Here is a 19,336-nt window from a genome sequence, read left to right on the forward strand (position 1 = left end):
TTCAGAGAGCATGTGAAGCCAGCTGTTTTAACATATGTAACCCCTTGAATACCATATGAAAGGACACCACACAGGTTATATATAAAATATGTATGTATTTATTACTAACACAACCCTTCTGAACTCTATGAGATCAGAGGTCAAAGCACATAACAAGTTACTTAATTATCATACAATAAGTTGAACAAAATACAGTAATGCCCTTGGGGCCTCACAAACCATATACTAAGTAAGTGGTATAAGGAACCACTACACGAACAGTGAATAGGCCTAAGGAATCGCTGGGGCTACACTGGACTTACAAGGGTTAGGAAGCAGGAGGCCCACGGGAAGCGTGTGCAGTGTCTAAACACACATGCGAGTTAACATAGGGATACAATGGGAACGTAAAAGTTAGAAACTAGTCGATTTAGGACACTTCCGGATGGACTAGGAGAAAACCACTTTAAACTAGGACACTTGGATAGTCAATACCCACAGGAGCACCGGAGTACTCGCGTTACCTCACCCAGGGAAGCCGGGTGCATAGGTGTCTTTTGGTGTCGGGTTTCGTCGCTGAATCCAATGGAGATCTGCAAAGAAGTTCTGCAGGCGACCAGGAGGGAAGTGCCCAGTTGGATCGAGGATGTAGAGTACCTGAAAGCAGAGGGGACAGAGTCTGGGTCACTAGCCAGTGACCAGGATGGAACCAGGAAGGAACCAGGCGATGTCTAGATGCAATCTGGTGATGTTGCAAAGCTGGTCTCTGCAGCCACGAGATACAGGAGGCGTTGACGATGACCAGGCGCTGGAATCTAGTTGTCCCACAATGGATCTAGATGTCTGCGGTGTCGGTATCCGGATTGGACCCAACAAGCCTTGGCAAATGCAACCCATGCAGGAATCAAAGATTGGCCTCGGGTCAGACCAGCAAGGTCTGTGGAGCTTCTCCTTTTCAGGGAAGCTGGAGCAAGCCTGAAGCAAACAGGCCAGCGGTGTAAGTTCAAAGGATCGCCTTCAGGGGGCCAACTAGACAATGGGGTAGTAACCAGAAAGGTGCATCTAGCTCAAATGCAGGAGCAGGCCCCACGCGGCACTTGTGGAGGGCTGTGCATCAGTGCAAATGTGGCTCGTGTCTGGGGCTTCTCAAACCCCAATGCACAACTTCGAGGGTACCTCTGAAGCTGCACAGTTAGCAAAATGCAGGTTGTCCAGGGTGTCCAGTCCCACGTCTCTCGTGGCCGCCACAGGTCTCAGCTTTGCTGTGGCTTGGAGTCAGAGAAATCTGGAAGTCCAGTTCCTGTGTAGCTAAGTGCTCGGGCTCCGGCGGGAGCATCGACAAAGCAGGGGATGCACAGGGATAGATGCAGTGTGAGAACACAGCCACGAGCTACGTACAATCCTATGGGAAAGTCACAGTTGGAAAATTAAAGTTTAAGGACACTTCAGAGAGGACTTACAGCAAACCCTTTTAGACTTAAAAGGTTTGAAGGCCAGCAACCATGTGAGCACTGGAATACTAGTGTTATCTTTCCCAGGGAAGCCGGGTGCATAGGTGCCAAAGGGTGTAGGGAATCGAATGGAGTCATCATTACTCCAAACTCTGAAAAAGCCACAAATATTTTGTGAGAATTAGATTAAGCCATCCAGGGTGGCACCGGTCCTCTGTGGGCTCTGGTTGACAAAGAGTAGTCATACTTGAGTTCGCATTTGTCCATAATCGTGTCCAATGCCACAAACAAAACAGCATAGCTATATGGGTCACCTGTGAGAACTGTCTCTAGCACTGGCTTCACATTGCATTTCTTTTTTGAAGTGTGTAGCAATCTACCAGGCGTTTCGATTTCAGGGTGGCATATACATGCCCTTATGGTGGCATCCAAGCAGTATGTATCCTCATTTGTAAAAAATAATAAGTGGTTATTTTCATTCGTATGAAGTTCTTTCATTTTCTTTAGTCCTTCAGCCACAGCAATTATTTGGCCATGAAAATCACACACCACCTCTCCTTTATGAAAAATGCGGTTTGTGAGGTCATTGTACCTTTTTGATTAATTACAGAGACTCCACTCCACCGTTGGCGATGCACACACAACCGAATGGGCTCATCAATGATTGGTGATGTGGCTTCTGACATTGGCTTCCAGCTGTCAATGACATCTTGTACTTCCGGGGCAGTCGTGTTCCATGTCATTTGTAAAAAAAACGTCAGCACCATCTTTTCGGTCGGTTGCCTTCTTGGAAAATGGTCTGTTATTTAAACAAACAAAATGAATTGAATAATGCTTTCTACAATGTATATTTGTAAATACATTTCAGCAAATCTAAATATTCACTTACTCATGGTTTCCTCCTTTCTCATAAGTTGCTGCCCAATACGCCACTTGACATACACCTGATGTTCATGAATTCCAGCGAGTTCAGTTCGTTCTTTTTTGGGTGGATCCCCATTCAGTGTTACTGGAAATTTATTTTCAATATGCATAAGCATATCCTGCCCATTCTCTGCATAAACTTTGGAAATAGACTTCTCGCTCTGATGTGCCCTTTAAATATACAGAAAAAAAATATTGAAATTATGGCAATAGCAGATCAAAATAGTGCTGTGTGATAAAAAGAGAATGATTTCAATAGAGATCATTCACAGGTTTGGTTAATTTAGATTTGCAAAATGCAAGAAACCCTTTAAATTTTAGTAACTGAATTTTTAAACAGCATCTTACAGAATATGTTAATTAAAGAACAGAGAAAAAGTAAAACATGATCTACAAAGTACTCATACATTTATGACAGAGAATTATATTTAAAAAACAAAAGAGAACATATTACATTGCATACCTTTGATGTTGCTCTTTAGGGAGGGCTGCAAAATGCACAGTAGACTTTATTTTCAAGTCTCTGTAAATGAACGCAAACAGTATTAATGGCTAGTTATTGTTTAAGTCAAAGAGAGCAAAAACAATGATCGTTTTCTCACCGTGGTATTTCCTGGGTAAGCTTTTTCAGCAGTTTTGCTGCAGCACAGATATTTTCCACCCTCATCATTCGGTAATGCTTTTCCGCAGTTGGTGTGGAATGTGCCATATAATCAGCCACAAGGCTTTTTTCCGCGTCAGAGCAGGCTTTTTTTGTTGCTGTCTCGAATACACCTCTCGCTTGCTGGCTCGTGATCGAAGGGACACTATCTGTAATAATTATTTACATGTGACACCTGTTCGACTTACTATGAATATTTATTTCAAGGATTTATTTGGCTCGTGAGCCGATACCATTTTCAACAGAGGTAATACTAAAGCCATCTATTTGGATGCCAAATGAACCCCTATCCCTATTAAACATAAGCAACCATCAGCCATTCGGAGCATGTGAACTCAAAAGTGTGCATCCATCACTGCAATAATACCTTTCATGAAATCGGTGGAGATCTTTAGACGGATTATATATTGCTCCCCCAGTGGATGATATAAAAAATGTATCATCTGTTGAAGCAGTCTTCCTTTTCCTTAACATCTCCGGCCTGATCGTGGTGAAATATTGCTCAAACCACTGCAAGTAAAGAGGGAAACTAATATGAATTCACATTAAAAATGCATCTATGACTGAAGTATTCACAATCTAATATTTTTAAAGTCAATACGAATTGAACTGTCTATACACTAAATTAATGGCACTCAAATAATCAGTTTTAAAACAATTACAGGGATGCAAAGATTGTATCTAACGTAGTAGTGCTGGGTATGTGACTATCTTGTTATGAACAGTGTCCTCTTTACTGAATACCTGTTCTTCACGGCTTAAACAAAATGATGCAATCTGCTGAGCTGCAGTCTTGTGTTCTTTGACTGCAACAATTGCATAATAGTTTCCCTCATCATGGTATGATCTTCGTTCTTCCCATTCTTTAACCTGCAAAATTGTGAGATATTTCTAATAATTACATAGTGTTTATAATTCTTTAAAAGTCCTTCTTTTAAGAGATACACAAATTAAACATTGAGCATGGTCATGCAGAGGAAGAAGGAAGGCTCCGATGCTTCGTTGATGGATCCTAATAATGGTTTTTATTTTGTTACCATACCTGGTTGTTCACAACACCAGGTCTTTGTACATGTTTTAGGAGTAAAAGTGCCTCTAAATAGTAGAATACCAGTAGTGTATCCTGCACAGAGAATTTCTGCTTGGAGAGTTTTGCGATGACTTGAAGAAATTCCTCCTTTGCTTTCACTAAGATATGTAAGCAGTTTCCAGGGGTAATTTTCTCTGCAGTAAATTCCATGTACCTAAGAGATGTGTGGAAAGTCATAGTAAGTGTCAGAGAGAAAATTTGAATCTACAGTTCTAGGAAATGTTATTGTTTATTTTCATCTGATGGCTATTGTACTTAACAAATCAAACTTTTACCTTCTGTGTGTCACTTCTTTAGAAATGCCTCTACTAATTTTTTTCTGCATATCCTTCATTACACAGAGAAAATGCTGAGCGGCTGTATATAGGTCATTTTCACTCTAAATCTGTAGCAACAGTAAGATAATGGACGAAACGTTTTAGATTTTTCATGTAGTTTACAACTGTCTGCTGGGCCAGGCCTGATGGTTTTAGCAGATTGAAAAACTCGTGTGTCCGAGGGATGTTCTTAATGAAATCCATAGTTGGGGCTTCAGGATTGTAGAAAAAGAAGAATCTTGCTAAATTTCCAGCTTTAATTAAAAAAAAAATACAGATAAGTTATTATATAATTTGCTGAAAATCATGATTAATAGTATTAGCAGTAGAAACAGCTACAGTAGTAAGAGCCTTTTTATATTACCTCTTGCTTTAAGTTGCAGACGGAGAGATCCTCTTTCAAATAGTTCTGGAAACCAACTAAAAGTTTACAATCCAAGGAATGCTTCCTGTAAAGTCCCATGTCATTAAGCTTCTTGCGTATGGATGTCTGCCATGATTTTCCTCTTGGACTGTTGAATTGAATGGTGAAACGTTTTAGAAAACAAACTGTTTATGATTAAATAGTTAACCAAGATGCATGTGATGCAAACAGATAGTAGTTATTTAAACTTACGGGTTGATATAATTCAGATTCTTTATCAGCTCCTTCTTCCTCGTCTATCTGAAGGTCAGTATCCATTTCTTCTTCTGAGGTCACAGGAAGTCTAAAAAGGAAGGGTTATACTTGAGCCTTAAAAATGGAGTGGACAAATATACAAGGTAATAAAAAACATAGGTTTCCTTACAAGGTTGCAACAATATGCATGGATAGAATGGAAACCTTCCCAAGAATTAAAATCATCTGTTAGTGAAATAGAGGATATATAACAATTGATCATGTTTAAAGAGTTAACAATTATAGCAAACTACAATAAATACCAAAAGATTGTTTACTTACACAACAACTGGATCAACAGGCTTTCCAATAACGAAACAACCATTTGTTTCCAACATTTTGATAACAGGTATCAGGGCCTCTTCAATGATAAAAAGCTTTAGATTCTCATAATTGTAGATCCTTCCCTTCGCAAGATGGTCAATCATGGATGATCTAGCTTCTTTGACTGTCTTTCTAATCTTTTCAGGAGGGCTTCGCTTCATGCAAACTCTAGACAAGTGAAGTGGCAACTGCACACTGTTTTTAAAACATTTCACGCAAACAAGAGGAATGCAATTGACTTTGCTAGGAAGAAAAAAGAAAGTTGCCCATTTAGAATAGCACATTTTTTTTAAACAGAATGACATTAAATATACTGCTATTAAAAGTCAAAGACGATGTATAAACACAGAAATAATGAAAGATATAAAAAGTATTAAGGAAAACTATATATCTGTAAAACATTTAATTGTTGACAGGCTGGTTGAAGTTTGGATATGATCTGGCTCTCTGATGGCTATGTCATTGTAAGCATCAAGTGTGACCTTATCCTAATCCTTCAGCTCAGGGTTTCAGGACCTAACATGACAGGTAGTTTGCACCTGGCTGAAGGAAAAGAAGGCCCATTTAGGTCAAGCAGCCACCTGCAAACACAATCCTTGTACATGCAAAACAAATATTGCATTAAAAAGCTAAACATTGTATCAAGTCCAGAAAATATGGCCTTGGCATGGAAGCTGACCACTTTAGCTAAATGCTAAATGTATGAAGATTGGTGGACTGGTCCTTTAAAGCCATATAAACTACAAGTTCAAGTAGTATTTTGTCCCAATTAAAAATCAACCAAAGGTTTGAGAATTAGCACATGTGGGCACCCTACTCACAGCGATATTGTGCATTTTACATTATGCATCTGTCACCAATGGTTCCTGATTTATACTGTAAAATGCGCACTGTTCTTTGACTGAATGCAGCTAAAAAGATTATGAACTAAAATTTAAAATATTTCACACCACTTAGCAGATAACCAATGAACTTTGGAATGTTAGAGGGATGCAATTTGAAACATGTGGGCAGCAGTATCTCAGCATTATTTTGCATGTTAGAATCTGATTCTATCACGGATCTTGATTTATAGTGTAAAACGATAGATGTCAAATGGATGTATGACAATACATTGCGCGCCTTGTAATCTCGTGCCTTTACCACGCGTCTTACCTCGCACAGAACCTTACATCGCCTACTATTACATCGCTAGCTGTTGCAACGTAAACGCGTTGCTTTCTATTGGGCAGAACATAACCTCGCAGTACATGACCTCGCACGCCATAACATCGTGTTTTCTATGTGTACACTGCTGCCTCTGTCCGTTAATGTCTGGCTATCTTGTGAATTTAATGCATCTGTCTCAATGTGTACACTGCTGCCCGTTCTCTGGTAGTGTCTGGCTATCTTGTGAATTAAATACGTTTGTCTCACTTTGTATGCTGCCGCCCTGGTCTCCGTTATTGTTGGGCTTCCATGCCTCCATCGGGCACCGACCCACATGCACCCATCCATCCATCCATCGTGCACCCACCCACATCATGCATCCATCCACCACCCATCCATCCACCCAGTCTATATTCATGCATCCCTCCACCCATCCACCGTGCACCCACCCCCATCATGCATCCATCCATGCATCCACCACCCCCCCCATATCTCCACCCATCCATCATTCATTCCTCCATGCATCCATCGGGCACCCACCCACATCATGCACCCATCCATCCATCCACCACACAGCCACCCACCCACCCATCCATCCACCCATCATGCATCCATCCATCCTCCACCCACCCCATGCATCCATCCATCCCCCAGCCACCCACCCATTCATCACGTATCCACCCATCACGTATCCACCCATCATGCATCCACCCATCATGCATGCATCCATCCATCATGCATGCATGCATCCATCCATCCACCATGCACCCCCCCACCCACTCATCATTCATAGATCCCTCCATGCATCCATCGGGCACCCACATCATGCACCCATCCATCCACCCACATCATGCACCCATCCATCCACCCACATCATGCAAACATCAATCCACCACCCACCCACCCACCCATCCATCCATCCTGCACCCACCCACATCATGCATCCATCCACCACCCACCCATCCACCACCCACCCACCCTTCATGCATGCATGCACCCATCATGCATGCATCCACCTTGCATCCCCCCACCCACCCAGCATGCAACACATAAAAGGTAGATGTCGATGTTTTGGGGGTGTAGGCACGGGGAGACATTTTCTGCGAGGGTTGAATGTGTGTCATGAAAAAACTTTGACCATTAAACTTTCCCACACGTTTTCATCGCTAGATACGAGGCTCGAACCTTGTTTTCCAGCACTAAAGTCGGGCGCACTAGCCGTCAGACCACATCCTCCTCTCCCCTTGTGTGGCCCTGCAGTTTTCACATCTTGTGATCCTGCCTCCGTATTACACGATATGTGGGCAGGCTGTGGTAAGTGCGGACCACGTCGCAGAGGTTTGTTTTGCGTGTATTACACTTCAAGCATGCCCCTGAACCCTTTAGCCCCCTAGAAGAGGCCGTACTGGCAGGTCCCCCCCCGCCGCTGCGCGCCAGTGCCACCTGCATGGAGTACGGGCTTCGGAGGGAACTTTCCTTGTGAGTAACATCAAAAGGTGTACATTTTACAGATCCTTGGTAAGCTTGTGGTGCTGGGTCTCGGTAACAGATTCATTTGCAAACACCTGCCATCAAAAATATGAAACATTACAGTATTTCAGGCAAGGCTCGTGTCTAAACGCAGTGGAGCGATAAAAGTATTCATTGCTGAACATGGTTTGTTCTAATCACATAGCCAGGTCACAGGGCTTTGCAGCAGCTGACATTGGACCTGCACTGCCAGGGCGAGATGTCAGAAGGCAGACTTTTGCGCTGCTGTGACACACGACAGATTGATGCTCGGTGGCCCCCACCGGCAACACATGAGGTGAACAGAGCTAGAACTTACCATGGCGCGAGCCAAAGTGCCACCAGAAAAAAAAAAAAAGATGCTTAGGCCGCCTCCCTTATGGAGGGCAGGCTGTGGTAAGTGCATACCACGTCACAGAGGTTTGTTTTGCATGTATGACCCTTCAAGCACGCCCCTGAACCCTTTAACCCCCTAGAAGAGGCCGTACTGGCAGGTCCCCCCACCGCTGCGCGCCTGTGCCAGGGCCACCTGCATGGAGTCCGGGCTTCGGAGGGAACTCAACCACGGCTACATCTCGCCTCCAAGCGTTGGGGCCAGGTAACATGGCAGCAGTCAAGGCTGTGCAGCACATGGGGCAGGGGCCCCGGGGGCACGGATTGCAGCAAGGGCTACTGACTGTGAAACATACTTACACCGCGCGTAGTGCACCACAGAAAAAATACTGAAGGCTGAAAACACACTGCCTTGTACACACTACAGGGTACAGATACAGCCCGATATAAAGTGCAGGATGCACAGGCTTAGCACTGCTCTGCACATAGCGCATAAGGTGTGTTGTGCCTAGCACGCAGACCAGGGTGCAAACATTCCAGCATGCAGTGCAGAAACAAAGAGTCCAACCAAAACTGCAGGATTTACTCCAGGCGCGCAACACCTATTTTGCTCACGGGGCTTCAGCGCCCGCCCCCCAAAGTGTGTCTCAGCCCGGGGGGGGGGGGGGGTGGGGGAGAGCTTTGCGGGCTGGCGAGCGTCAAATTGAAGCCGCACCAAGTACTTAACAGGTCTTTAAAAGACCATTTACTTGTAAACCTGGGTTTTGCTGGGTGTCACCCCTTTTACAGCCAGTGTCCGTGGTTGGCAGAATTAGCCCCCCTCCCGAAATCTTTTCCAGCCCCCCTAGTGCATTCAATAAGCAACTTCACCTCTCCACCTAACCCCCGTTACACCTGCCACGAGTCAGCGTGTTAGTGGGGGTGCTGGCACAGACACCCCACAGGTAAAAAGTAGGGTTTCAAAAGGTGTACATTTTACAGAATCTTGGTACGCTAGTGGCGCTGGGCCTCGGTAACAAATTCATTTGCAGACACCTGCAATCATAAATATGAAACATTACAGTATTCCAGGCAAGGCTCGTGTCTAAACGCAGTGGAGCGATAAAAGTATTCATTGCTGAACAGGTTTTGTTCTAATCACATAGCCAGGTCACAGGGCTTTGCAGCAGCTGACATTGGACCTGCACTGCCAGGGCAAGATGTCAGAATGCGGACATTTGTTTTCATCTCTTCCTGCCGCCACGCTGTCTATGGTTGGAAGTATTAGCCCCCCTCCCCGAAATATTTGTCAGCCCCCCCCACCCAAATATTGCTTTCAATATTTAAGGGGTGTGTCTACTGGCTTCTGCTGCTGGCCTTCCCTCGGCCAGGTGTGAAGTTCTGGCCTTTCAAGCACAAATAACGCCATTAGGAAAGGCAGACTTCTGTCTGAAATAGCACAAGAAGAGCAGGAACAACCACCTGTAGACCTACCCTTAGCTTGTTTAAGGCGATATTGATGTCACAATTTAACAGTTTTAGCATAGTCACAAAATAAACTGCAGAAGCTCAGAAATTAGGTAGGCAGAGTCAATTGGATCTTGCAAACATTAGGCACTTTGAAATATTGTTCTAGCTATCATGGTGACTTTTTTAGCCTCTGAGTATTCATAGTGCAGCGCACATTTCAAAATATAACTCAGGAACTTTGATAGATAGAATCACACCTTAAAGGGCACAATAATGCTGACTAAATATGCCAAGTGTCATGCCTCTAGCTCATTACTAAAATTCTGAAAGGAGTATTTGGACTTTTTCCATTGCCACCTAAAATTAAGAATTCAGACTTGTAACCTAAAAGAATGACAATGCTTAATACAATCTCATTTATTTTCCAGAAACATGTGTATCCCCCTTGTTTTCAGAATTTGCCTAAAAAGTACATTCTCCCTTGCTGCTCACTTGATGAAAAGATGCAAGGTTATTGAGACTGCTTTGAAAGAAGCTAAAGAATCTGTTCTCTCACATCTTCCATCATGGACGGGTGTTCCACTACCAGAATCCTAAGGAACTTTTTGATGAAACCAACAGAAGAAACGTAATTCATCTGCTTGAGTCACGTGGATGCTTTATTGATGGAAAACCAGAAAAGTAAGCTATTCTGTTAATTTTTATATATTGAATATATTGTTTTATGCTCATAACAATCTCAAACGTACACAACAGTTTTAACACATGTTGGAGTTTGATATGTATCCAGTTCCTAACAGTCACAAGAAAATATTGTTATACAACTTAAACTGTTCACTAATTTGAGTTTTCTAACTTTCAGACTTTTCCAAGCAAGTGAAGCAGAGCTTGAAGAGGACAGCTGGGAAAAGAACAGAATACGCAATGTGATGCACTTCAAGAAATGCAAGTTGTAACACTGCTGTTTTTACTTCTATCAAATCGGTCTGTCTTTCAAACAGTTAACCAAATTAATTCTTAATTTACCATAGCTGCAAAAGACACAGATGTGAAGTCAAGATGCCTGGTGAATGTCTCATGATTTTGAAGGTGGCAAAGAAGGATTTCATCAGTGTTATCCAAAAAGTGACCAGCAACAGTGAAGTAAACAGTCAGGAACACTTACATGTTGTGTATTATTTTAAGCAATATTGCTCTTCAAATATCTACTTGGGCTAATATTTGTCAAAAACTTTGTTGTAAGCATGCCCCCTTACCCATTTGTTTCGAATTTCGATGTGCATTCATTGGAGATGTTTCGGGATAAATAAAACCTTATTTTCACAGGTTAAAGAATGGTTGGAACGGACAGATCAGATTGAGAATGGTATGAAATTTGCAATAATATCATCATTTACAGAACAGAAGACAGGCCCTAAGCGAGAAACACGATTTGCTTTAAATTATGTAGAAGAAAATGTAAGTGTCTTTTTTATAACAGACCACTAAAATAAGATGGCTGTTTAAAATTCTATTTGGATGCGAGAGTAAATCATATACATGTATGTTTTTTTATTTAATTCTTCTCTGAATTCATAGTATCATGAACAAATTGTTATTGTGTGTGTCACACTTACATTTAGAAGTGTTTAAATGCACAGTAATTGAATATTTCCCTTTTTTTTGTAGTGGTTTCATGTATATTTTACAATGCTACGTCCCAGAATGCTGAATAGGAAGGCATTGATGGAAAGCAGCTCAGCAAAAGATAATTTTTTTTGTGTCCACTGATGGACTAGAAGTTTGCAACGCTACTGAGAATGATAATAGGTTAATTGAAAGGTAAATCTCTGCTATGGTAACAATCATTATAAGAAAATATTATATATTATTCTATTATACTATGAATTATATTTATGAAATACACATTTAGCCAGATTCAGTCTAGTCATTATCTCTCGCTCATAAAATGATTTTAAAGGGTGTTTATTGTTTAATTTTTTTACAACGCTTAAACTTTATGTTCTTGGGCTAACTGTGTCTATGCTTCTTTCTAATTTGTAGTTATTAAATGCAGGAGTTAGTCATGTGTGCCATAATATTACAGAGGCTCTTTGAAGCATAATCTAGTGAATAAGTGAGCCATTTTGAAAAATCTTTTTTCTAACAGATACAGATTACCAACTGAAGAGAAAATAAGTTGTAAAAACCTTCAAAGATGCTGCTGTGAAATATTTATGTGGCCAAGAGAAACTAATTGTCCTGGAGTATATAACACAATCTAGTGGCAATACAAAAAGAAGCTGTGAAATGCAAAATTCTTGCTTAGCATCCACGTTACTGGAAAAACTGACCCATTACAATCTTGAGTAAGCATGTAACTTGTTCAAAGATATAATTTACATTTGACAAGATATTTCACAGAATACTCCCGACACATTTCTGTCTATTTTATTTTAGTTCGTGAAGACCGAGTTACCAGCATCACCCAAGCCAAAGTTATGGAAACAGAAGAACAGTAGGTTTATATTTATAGTACTAAATTCTAATTTATTTTTGCAAGGGCGTTCACAAAAATGTGTATTTTTTCTTTAAGGGTATCTTAAATGGATATTTTGTATTTTACAGGGAAAATTGTCACTCAAAACAAAAATCAAGAATTGCTGCTGCAGCGTACAGTTGTCCTAAAATTGATTAATGCATCAGCTCTTAAAAGAATGCTGGCAGAATTTCCTGTGTCTCTAAATGGGCAACCACCGAAAAAGAAGGTCCGCATTGCACTGGCTGGGAAGCATGCACGGTACTGCTATCGCAGTTGGAGAATCATGCAACAAACATTGCGAAAGGAAGAAGTGCAGAGTAAGTGTCCTTCACTTTTAATGGAAGTTTATAAACAGGGTGTATATTTGATGTAAAAATATATAATGTTAAATGACACTGAAGTAAATGACACTGAAGTACTGTGTTTTTTCTTTTTCTGCAGACCACTTTAGAAGACGACAGCCAACAGAACATCTAATAAGCAATTTCTACAAGAAAATGGAGAGGAACAAGAACCTGCCAAGAGTAAAAGACATCATTGAGGGCTGGAATCATAGAGCAGTCACTAAAGGGAAACTCACCAATGAACAAATAGCATCGTTGGTGGAATGTCAGCTATATAGAGGGGTCCATGTCACGACCGATGCCACAAAGGGGAAGAAAGTAATCTCTACACAAGACTTCAAAAAAGGAGATATCATTTGCGATTACCACGGGATGGTAATTACAGCAGAGCAAGGGAATCGAATGATGAGTCGCAAGAAGAAGAGATGGGATACTTATTCTTCTTTCAGGAACCCCCCGGCAGGAAAATGTGTGTTGACGCAAAAACAGTGCCTTGTGTGTGTCACCCAACAAAGCAAACAATGGGACATAAATCATTCAAGGAAAGTGTGAAACATTAAGCCTAATCACATAACATTACCAGTATTTAGCAAAATGTAATTATTTTCACTGCATTAAGAGATATTAATGAAGAGCTGCTGTTTGATTATGGAGTGTCAAGAAAATCATTTAGGGGAGAAGGAGAAGAATTAAATTGGTTAGATACATGATAAAAAAAAGGTTAAAATCTGACCTGATGCATTGAAGGATTTTTTAATATTATCAGGGTGACCATCATTACATCAATACATTTTGATTACACCCTAGATAATTGTAATTGTTCATTCCCTACAACATCCAGAGCTCCCAGGTCTCTGGCTAAGCATACCCAGAAGATTAATTTTTCTGGGCCATATTAGCGCTGCAACACCTTTGTTGGAGGTAGCTGTGTGCTCTATAAATGTAATTTACTTACTTTATTTATACAGACAATACAATGTATTTTCTGCTATGTTTGATTATCAGTAAATACATGATACAATTGCTAGAGGATATTTCTAGCCTCCTAGTATGCGTTTGACTACAATTTGTGACATTTTGAGGTATGTGTCAAACTCAAGTTTTCCATCCAAGAGCATAGGGCTCACAGTCAAGTTGCTTTTTTCAGTATCAAGTCTCATGACTGTTTGTGGGTCCCTGTGGCCACCAGGTCCCCATATTATATCTCAGGTGAGAGAGCAAGAGTGGTTAGGGCTCATTTCCAGTCTCCAGGTACATGTCTAACTCCTATTTGTGACATTTCGAGGTGTTTGGTGTCAAACTCATTTTTCCCCATGATAGGCCGTAGAGCTCAGAGTCACATCACATAGTTCTGGACCCAAGGACCCCCATAGTATACCTCAAATGACATAGCAGGAGTGTCTAAGACCCATTTCTGACCTCCAGGGGTGACTTTTTGAAGTTTGTGGGTTTAAGGGGGCAAAGTCACTTTTTCCACCCAGCCCAAGGTGCTCACAATCAGGTACGATATCAGGTTTTTACTTTGGCTGGAAGCTGGTAAAAAAAACTTCAGATAATATCAAAGGTATATAGATCACATGAAAGCATCAGATCTGACCTTTCTAACAAGTGTATTTATGTTTTGTACACTCAAACGGTGTCTCTGATATCCAGCCTGAGCTATTTGAAAATTTAGCAAAACTCGCGAAAAGTGCTCACTATTAGCGAATTTTGCTAATTTTTAGTATCACCCCTGACTGTTTTTGGGTCCCTGTGGCCACCAGGACCCCATATTATATGTCAGGTGATTGGGCTCATTTCCAGCCTCCAGGTATATGTCCAACTCCTATGTGTGACATTTCAAGGTGTTTGGTGTCAAACTCATTTTTTCCATGATAGGCCATAGAGCTCAGAGTCGCATCACATTTCTAGTTCTGGACCCAAGGACCCCATAGTATACCTCAGATGACATAGCAGGAGTGTCTAAGACCTATTTCTGACCTCCAGGGGTGACTTTTTGAAGTTTTTGGTTTTAAGAGGGCAACGTCACTTCTTCCACCCAGCCCAAGGTGCTCAAAATCAGGTACGACATCAGATTTTTCCCTTGACTGGAAGCTGAAAAAAAAAAAACTTCATATAATACCAAAGGTATATAGATCACATGAAAGCATCAGACCTGACCTTTCTAACAAGTGTATTTATGTTTTGTTCACTCAAACAGTGTCTCTGATATCCAGCCTGAGCTATTTGAAAAATTAGCAAAACTCGCTAGAAGTGCTCACTATTAGCGATTTTTGCTAATTTTCAGTATCAACCCTCATAACTGTTTTTGGGTCCCAGTGGCCACCAGGACCCCATAATACATCTCAGGTGATATAGCAAGAGTGGCTAGGACTCATTTCCAGCCTCCAGGTATATGTTTGGCTCCTATTTGTAACATTTCGAGGTGTTGAGTGTCAAACTCATTTTTTCCATGATAGGCCATAGAGCTCAGTCACATCACATTTCTAGTTCTGGACCCAAGGACCCCATAGTATACCTCAGATGACATAGCAGGAGTGTCTAAGACCAATTTCTGACCTCCAGGGGTGACTTTTTGAAGTTTTTGGTTTTAAGGGGGCAAAGCCACATGCTCAAAATCGGGTACGATATCTGGTTTTTCCCTTGGCTGGAAGCTGAAAAAAAAACACGTTCTATATACCTTTGGTATTATATATCACATGAAAGCATCAGATCTATTCTGAGCTATTTGGAAAATTAGCAAATCTTGTCAAAAAAACATTTGACAATTTTTGCTAATTGTCGGTATCAACTCTCATGACTGTTTGCAGGTTTCTGTGGCCACCAGGACCCCATAATATATCTCAGGTGATATAGCAAGAGTGGTTAGGGCTAATTTCCAGCCTCAAGGTACGCGAGGTGTCTGGTGTCAAACTCATTTAATCTATTATAGGCCATAGAGCCAACAGTCACACATCATATTATTCCCCTAAGTATCCCTCAGATGACAGGGCAAGAGTGCCTTGGACCCAATTGTAGCCTCCAATAACAACGGCAGTGTCTGGAATGCTAAATAAGTGCATTTGCACTGTTCTGTGCAACTCCAAAATGAATTTCTAACACTTTTGAAGTCTTCATGGAGCAGAAAGTGACTAAGTCCAAAGACTTCATTGGTGCATCAAAGTGTTCAAAAACGGTCAAAATTGGATACAAATGACAAAAACAAAGTGCTACAGTGGCCCAATACCATGCTAAACACATAATGAAGGACACATAATGAATAGATTTACAAAATACTTTTAAAATGCTATTTTAAATTTCAGGGGGACGAGGTCATGGAACTCCGAGCAGGGTAAAAGTTCAAGCATTCCGCCCCTTATGGAGGCCAAAATTTTAAATTCATCAAAATCATTTAAAAACTATATAGGTGTAATTGGAATGACCTGTATGCTACATAAGTGCATTTGCACTGTTCTGTGCACCTCCAAAATGAATTTCTAACACTTGTGAAGTCTCCATGAAGCAAAAAGTGACTGGGGCCAAAGACATCATTGGTGCATCAAAGTGTTCAAAAACGGTCAAAAATGCATAAAAATGAAAAAAACAAAGTCCTACAGTGGCCCAATAGCATGCTAAACACATAATGAATGACACAGAATGAATAGATTTACAAAATACTTTGAAAATGCCATTTTAAAATTTCAGAGGGACAAGGTCAGGGAAGTCATGGAACTCCGAGTGGGGTAAAAGTTCACCCTTTCCCCTCTTATGGAGGTCAAAATTTTAATACGTCAAAATCATTTAAAAACTATATAGGTGTAATTGCAGTGTCTTGGATACATCCCACATGAATTTTAAACACATTAGGAGTATCTCTGATCAAAATAATCATCAAACTCCCAAAGCTCCACCAGTAGTTCAAAGTGCTCCAAAACGCTCAAAAATGGTGGAAAATGAAAATAAATACATCATTTCTGAGGCTTTATAATATTCCTTAGATAATGTATATCTTCAATTAGTTTTAAATCTCTTCATTAAAAAGTTTCTCTTTTGTGCTCCACTGGTGCAACGCCTCAAGTCTGAGAAGCTGCACCAGTAGAGCAAAAGCTACACTGGTGCAGCCGAAGCTGCACTGGTGTAACAGGAGTCAAGCTCGTTTGGCTTTTCTTTTAATATCAAAAGTAGTGTTTGTTTCTGCTGTTGTGGTGGTGCAGGTGCCTGGTGCACATTGCGTGTGCCAGGTTTCCCTCTCCTGACTGTATTTCAGTTTACTTTTACTTTACTTCAGGCAGTGGAGAGGCCTGCGATCTCGGTGTATTGTAAGCGATGCAGTGCTGGCCCGCTTACTTTTCTTTTCTGGCTCCATCTGCGAGTCAGAAGGACGCCACCATGGTTAATGTTCTCCTTTCTCTTTGCTCAGTCTCACAGCAGATAAGAGAGCCAAGGCCAATTTCTGTCTCTGTTGGCGGTCGGGACACTTGGGAATCGGCTCTCCAAACTACAATGGTGTGGGGACCCCCTCACCCCTGAGGTGCTGTGTACCACCTTCTGCTAAATTTGTCAATCCAGGAAGTAATTTAAATGTCTAAATGTCAAGATAACTCTCATGAATAATTTTCCTGTTGGAGCCAGATAAGCGTTTTGTCTAGTGGCAGTTTCACCCATCAAGTAGCGCAGATGGTTAATGTGCTTGCTGCATAGAACGTGTGCCAGACAGATCACTCACTACACTGCATTTTATGTGGCAAGCTCAGGGGGTTACTGCCCGTGTCACAGAGATCCTTTTGTTACTTGATGTTCATAAGTTACAATCCTAATATAACACATATACATATGAAACGCAATCAATGAGCTGCATTTAAACTGCGTGGTATAGGTTAGAAATTTATTTTTCCCCCAGGTTTTCATTATCCCAATGTTGCTAAAAGGGTTAGGTTGGGTAGAAATACATTCTTTTTAATAAAACCAACCACGGTGGTACGTTTAAAATCCTGTGTTTGTGCCTCTCTGGACCACACACACTTAAAATATACTGCCTGCTAATAAGGATGTGCGATTCCAACAACTTTTAATCCTCACTGTCTTAAGTAACATTTCCTATAAACTGATTTGCACATGTATGATTTGTTCTCTCTGTATAATGTGTGTATGATGTAAAGTGCTCAGACATCCTACACTGGTAAGAGGAGTGCTATACAAGAAATAAAACACTTGAAAGCGACAGATTAGTGCCCTTCCATTTCAGGTGCTTTGTAGCAGTTTGAAGATCTTACAGTTTTTCATTGCTCATATGGGTGTTGCTTGTGGTATTTATCTGTTTCCATGGACTTCTTTGCTCGATTTTACTCGCCAGAAAGTGCCACTCTTAAGTGTGAGACATTTGGCCATTAAATGCAACTCATAAGTATGCTGAAACTATGAAAATTTCACACATAAGCAATCTTAAACCTTGGCAGCTATGAGTACCCGGAAGATAAACATACTGCTGCTACCACTGCTCCCTAAAACACAGTGATAGTCCTGAGGCTTATCTTCCGTATGGGGCGCAATCCCCTCAAAACAGGAATGCTTGAAATTCTCTTGCTGATACTGTGTGCATGTGTCTTTGTATGCTCCTCTTTTTCAGATGGTCTCTTCACAAGTGTGACCCATTCCTAGGCAGTGTTTATTTGTTACGGTGTTTAGTTTGCACGGTTGCTGTCGGAAGGAACATTAACTCTCCTAAAAGTATGAAATCCAACTTGCCCTACAGTAGGGGCCCTGCCTGTGCTACCACTGTGGAGTCTACACAGGAGAGCCTAAGGCAAGAGCTGAACGGACATGTCGCACCTCACTCAGACCTGTCCTGAACAGCGCTAGGCCCCACAGCCGGGCCACCTGCGCTGTGGGGCCGGCCCAGAATTTAAATTGTCATGCCGCCAGGCCTTTGAATTTTCACCAAACATCAAGAGAGCCCAGGCCGGCCCGGCCGACACGATGTCACTGGGTGAAGGAGAGTGCTGCGTCATGCACTCAAGAGACTGTGGTGAGAGACTGAGGGCCGATCATCACTGGTAAAGTCACACTGCCTCAACCTAGGGGAAGAACGAACACTAAGTTAACCAGCCACTTCCACTAGTTGTCAGTCGCAATATCACAATCAAATTAATCTAATTTTCGGAGAGCGCACGACGTTTCTATTCTAGTACTGCTGCAGCAAGCGGTGTATTCATTAGGGCTCCCATGAGGCCGAACATTGAGGACAGCAGTAGTCAGGCTCCCCCGCACAGGCACGGCTGCATTCACTGGTACACAGTCAGGAATTGGAGGCAGCGAAGAGCATGATTGTGGGGGTTATTCCCAGCTAGGGATACAGACAGATGCAAAGAGGGAGTCTGGCTGGGGATGGATCCTACGTTTAGCTTTAGGATTATTACTGCTCAGTGTCTCGAAGTGTATTTTTGAAAAAAAACAGCATAGATATCTAGGCTATGTGTACCTCAGTCAGCCTCTTCTCCTGAGGCATGCCCCCTCCATCATACCTCATTGTATTGTAATGTTAATTACTTAGACTAGCCATGCAACTTACTTTCAGCCTCAGGTTAATAATAGCTGGTGGCGCTGTGCGCAGTGAGCTAATCAACTCATTGCTTTTTATTAAACTGCTCA

General features: G+C 41.6%; 1 pseudogene; it reads right to left on the reverse strand.

The window, feature by feature from the left end:
- Positions 1-4,018: 4,018 nt before the first annotated feature.
- LOC146857180 (uncharacterized) lies at positions 4,019-5,565 on the reverse strand (annotated as a pseudogene).
- Positions 5,566-19,336: the final 13,771 nt, after the last annotated feature.

Source organism: Triturus cristatus, chromosome 3_2 (genome assembly GCF_964204655.1).
Source record: "Triturus cristatus chromosome 3_2, aTriCri1.1, whole genome shotgun sequence".
Classification (NCBI taxonomy): domain Eukaryota; kingdom Metazoa; phylum Chordata; class Amphibia; order Caudata; family Salamandridae; genus Triturus; species Triturus cristatus.